Source organism: Bos taurus, unplaced genomic scaffold (assembly GCF_002263795.3).
Source record: "Bos taurus isolate L1 Dominette 01449 registration number 42190680 breed Hereford unplaced genomic scaffold, ARS-UCD2.0 Leftover_ScbfJmS_2468_375, whole genome shotgun sequence".
Taxonomy (NCBI): domain Eukaryota; kingdom Metazoa; phylum Chordata; class Mammalia; order Artiodactyla; family Bovidae; genus Bos; species Bos taurus.
The window spans coordinates 24,341-30,340 of NW_020191539.1; positions in this window are offsets into that span (position 1 = coordinate 24,341).

The window sequence follows — 6,000 nt, forward strand, 5'->3', positions numbered from 1 at the left end:
GAATTGACGCTTTCAAACTGTGGTGTTGGGGAAGACTCTTGAGAGTCCCTTGAACTGCAAGGACATCAGACCAGGCAATGCTAAAGGAAACCAGTTCTGAATATTCATTGGAAGGACTGATGCTGAAAGTGAAGCTCCAATACTTTGGCCACCTGATGCGAAGAACTGACTCATTAGCAAGGACCCTGATGCTGGGAAAGATTGAAGGCAGGAGGAGAAGGGGACGACAGAGGATGAGACGGTTGGATGGCATCACTGACTCGATGGACATGAGTTTGAGCAAGCTCCGGGACTTGGTGATGGACAGGGAAGCCTGGCATGCTGCGGTCCACGGGGTCACAGAGTCGGACATGACTGAATGACTGAACTCACTGGAACAGTAACATGCTCATATGTTTACCTGCACACAAATATGGTCACACCAGGAAGCTCACAAATTCACTCAGTCGCATTACATAACAGTAGCTATGTTCACTCACATGCTCACAGATTTCTTTATTCCAATATTTTCACACTTTTACAAGATCACTTGCACAACAAAATCACTGACTCAGTACTCAGATATATACGAAAATGCATTCACATGATTGAAAATTTATCTATAGAGATGAGCACACATAAATTTATACTTTAAGTGTGCAGATTTACAGCCAGAAAATTCCTCTTGCCCCTACATAGTCTCACACATAGACTGTTGCACACAGATATCCTGACTTACATCCAGATACACATTCACTCACAAAACAGATCAAATATTCACAAACTCAAACATGCACTCACATTCAGAAACACAGATGCACGTACACATACACTCTTGACACATTCACTCTTTCACAAAAACATGCTTAAACATGTATTCAACCAAATGACCATTCCAACGAATTCACTCAAACTGAAATACAAATACATACAGTCAGATGCTCCCACTCACACCTTCACTTACACATATCATTCACAATCTTAAAATGCAGACTGTGCCCACATGAATGCATGAATACAAGCATGCTCACATCCATCTTGGAGCTGAAACATTTGCTCACAGAAGAAAATGCACTCATACGTCCTTCCGTGTACACCCATATTTTATACTAAGGTGCTCACTCTACATTAACTAGTTCAAAACAAAGAACCTGATACATATTCCCTTACACAAACATGCTAACATCCAAGCACATGGTCACAGATATGTAACCAGGCAGGCACATTGTGTTTATATGTGCAAACATGTGAATTCATTTACTCATGCAAACTTTTTGTCATAAGCATGCACATGGTCACAAATATAGTTGCACACAAACAGACTCACCCATCTATATAAAACAGTTACATTTACTCACACATGGGTATGAATGACCTTATTCCAATATACAGTTGACCCTTGCCTGACACGGATTTCAACTGTGGGTCCACTTATGTGCAAACTTTTTCAATAAATATACAGTTGGCCCTCTGTGTCTATGGGTTTTGAATTCACAGATTTAACCAACTGCATATCACATTCTATACTGATGATCCACGGCTGGTTGAATCTGAGGATGCAGACTACAGGGACAGAGAGGGCTGACTATGGGACTTGGACACGCTCAGATTTTGGTATCCTCAGTGGGTCCTAGACTCAGGCTTCTGTGGATAGTGAGTGACCACTGTAATCACATATTAACAAGGTCACGAGAAAATATACTTTCCCATCCATTATACATGCATATGCCAAGATGATTATCAGACTTGCAAATGCATTTATACAGATGAGCATACATAAATGTTCACTCTAAGCATACAGGTAAATATATATCCTAGAGACCACTCTCACCCATGAACAGGCTCACAGAGACACTGTCACAGACAGATGTGCTGACATACCTATACATTTACACATTCACTCACTCACAAAACACTTTAACACTCAAACAGTCTCAGACTTGCCCACCAGTACATTCCCATTCACACACCCATACACTTACATGTGCATATTGACATTCACTCCTTCACACAAACATGCTCAAACATTCACTTAATCACATGACCATGCCCATAGATTCATTCACACAGGGACACAAATGCTTATATTCAAAAGTTCCCACTCACACATTCCACTTATACATGCACATTTTCACTCAAAATCTATGTTCACATAGAGACTCACATACAAATATGTTCACATCCTCTATGAAGCTCAGATATTCACTCAAAGAAGAAAATACACTCACAAGCACTTCCACTCATGTTTATGTTTCACTCACACAAATACACTCACCTGTTAACTAGCTCACAACGCTGAACCGGATACACATTCCTACTCATACAAACGTGCTAACACCCGTGCATGTGGCTGCAAATTCAGGGTATACTTGAACACACAAACATTTACAGCAATACCCAAATATTGAAATATGAACACACTCTCAGATGTACAAGGTCACATATTTACTCTCACAAATGGACAAACTCATATATATGCACATACTCATTTGTTCAGGCTTCTCTGGTGGCTCAGATGGTAAAGAATCTGCCTGCAATGCAGGAGACCCGGGTTAGATCCTGGGTCAGGAAGATCCCCTGGAGAAGGGAGTGGAACCCACTCCAGCATTGTAGCTTGGAGAATCCCATGGATAGAGGAGCCTGGCGGGCTACAGTCCATGGAATCACAGAGTCGGACATGACTGAGTGACTAGCTTACAAATTAACACATGCTGACCAATGTACTCACACATATACACATCCTAACATGCATTCACACTTGGTGGCTCACAATTCACACACATGAAGTGGCCCTAGATAATTCATATTATCATAGTCGTGCACTTAAAAACATACACATGATTATAAATTCACTCACATTCAAGATACACTCATTTCATTTATACATGCACACACCCATTCACTTACCCATATAAAATATCATTGTCACAAACATGATTACATATTGAATTGCACAGGAACGTGCTCACGATCAGCAAGAAGCTCACAATTTCATTCATTTATTAAATAACCGTTACATGGGACTTCCTGGTGGCTCTGTGGTAAAGAATCCACCTGCCAATGTAAAAGCCATGGGTTTGATCCCTGATTCGAGAGGATCCTACGTGCCACGAAGCAACTAAGCCCATGTGCCACAAGTTTTGAGCCTGTGCTCTAGACCCCGCAAGCCACAAGTACTGAGCCCACATGCCACAACCACTGAAGCCTGCGTGCCCTAGAGTCCTTGCTCCGCAACAAGAAGTCTGTGCATCTCAGCCAAAGAGAAGCAAGTAGAGAAACACCCTCGCAGCAACAAAGACACAGCACAGCCAAAAATAAATAAATAATATTATTCATGCATATATGTGGAATTTAGAAAGATGATATGGACAATCCTACATGCAGGGCAGCAAAGGAGACATGGATGTAAAGAATAGACTTTTGGACTCAGTGGGAGAAGGCGAGGGTGGGATGATTTGAGAGAATAGCATCGAAGCATATGCATTACCACATGTAAAATAGATGGCCAGTGTGAGTTTGATGCAAGAAGCAGGGCACCCAAAGCCGGTTTTCTGGGACAACCTAAAGGGATAGGGTGGGGAGGGAGGTGGGAGGGAGATTCAGGATGAGGGGGGACACGTATACGTATGGCCGATTCATGTTGATGTATGGCAAAACCCATCACGATATTGTAAATAATTATCCTCCAAGTAACTAATTTAAAAAATAAAAAACCGTTGAATGTACTCCCACATATATGCTCACAAATAACCTTACCCAAATGTATTCACACATAAACAAGATCACACAAAAAACACATTTACCCCAACTACTCAGTATTATGCTAATATGCATTCACATGCCTACAAATTCATTTATACAGGTGAACACACTTAAATATTCATTTTAAGCACGCACATTTACACCTAAGAAAACACTCTCACCCATGAACATGCTCACACATACAATGTCACACAGAGATTATGTTGACATACATACACATTCTTGCACACTAACTAAACACACACTGATTTGCCCTCAAACTCAAATTCAAAAACACATACATTCACATGCGTGCACCAACACATTCATTGTTTCACATAAACATGCTGATGTGTGTGTGTGTGTGTGTGTGTCTGTGTGTGTGTCTGTGTGTCTGTGTGTGTGTGTCTGTGTTAGCCGCTCAGTCGTGTCCGACTCTGTGTGACCCCATGGACTGTAACTGTAGCTGCCAGGCTCTTCTGTCCGTGGGGATTCGCCAGGCCAGAATGCTGGAGTGGGTTGCTAGGCCCCCCTCCAGGGGATCTTCCTGACCCAGGTATCGAACCCAGATCTGCCACATTGCAGGTGGATTCTTTACCGTCTGAGCCACCAGGGAAGCCCAAGAATCCTGGAGTGGGTAGCCTATCCCTTCTCCAGGGCATCTTCCCAACCCAGGAATCGAACCAGGATCTCCTGCGTGGCAGGCGGATTCTTTACCAGCTGAGCTACCAGGGAAGCCAAAACATGCTGATATAGTCACTCCATTTCAGGACCTTACTCACAAGTTTACTCACAAAGGGACTCAGATATAAACAGTCAGATGCTTCCAGATGTTCCCACTCACACTTTCACTTACACATTCTTAATATCCAGAACATGCTTATATACATGTATACACAAACATGTTTCCATCCACCATAAAGCTCAGACATTAGCTCACAGAAGAAATTTGCTCACATGTACTCACATTCTCATTTTATCTCACATAAATATGCACATACTAGCTCACAGCTGAGAACCTGACACACATTCTCTCATTCACATGAACATAACTTGAATATTGTCAATAGATAATTATGCCACATGGAGTTTAAGGCAAGGAAGGCTTTGTTTAAGACTACTGTAAAAGGGGACAGAGACTGTTGCAACAGGGAAAATAAACTCAACTCCATCTACACGAGAGACAGATGAAAATTTATCGCCAACAGGGTGGTTGAAGGAGGTAGTGACTGGGAAATTACTAACAGGAACTTAGGTATTGTGTTGGCTAATTTTAGATGTCAACTTGCTTGTACAGCATTTCCTGGTGTGTCTGTAAGCAGGATTGTGGAAGAGATTAGCATAGGAATTGGTAGACTGAGTAAAGAAAATTGCCCTCATCAATGCAAGTGGGCATCACCCAATCCCTTGAGGGCCTGAATAGAACAGAAAGGCAGAGGAAGGATGAGTTTGCTCTTTGCCTGAACTGAGACATCCATATGACTCTGTTCTAAGACATCGGCATTCCTCGCCTTAGGCCTTTGCACTTAGACCAGGATTTGCACCGTCTGCCCTCTGATTCTCAGGCTTTTAGCCTTGAACTGGGTTCAGGGTTTGCCAGGCCTTCTGACTTAGACTGAATTATACCACCGACTTTCTTGTTTTTCCAGCTTGCAGACAGCAGATTGCATGATTTCTCATCCTCCACAATTGCATGAGCCAATTTCTATAATCTCTTCATGTATATGTATGCCCGTGCTCATGCTCAGTTGCTAAGTCGTGCCTGACTCTGCAACCCTGTGGACCTGTAACCCTCCAGAATCCTCTGTCCATGGGATTTCCCAGACAAGAATACTGGAGTGCGTTGCCATTACCTCCTCCAGGGGATCTTCCCAACCGAGGGACTGAACCCATGTCTCCTGTGTCTCTTGCATTGGCGGGCAGATTCTATACCACTGAGCCACCTGGGAAGCCATATCTATATCTATCTTATATCTATAGCAACATCGATATATAGCAGAGAAATATAACTAATATATATATAATATATATTATATATATATGTATACACACACATATATAAATGTATAGACATTAGGTATCTGATCTAGTTATCTATACCTATAGGTATAGATACTTGATATATAAGATATGTGTATATCTATCTGTTTCTTGTTGATCCTGTTTCTGTGGAGAACTCTGACTAACACAAGTTTCAAGGGAGGCTGGGAGTGGAACTTGATTAGCTATCAAGAGGAGGGGTGAAAAACTCAGATATGAAGTATGGGGGGGATTCTGATT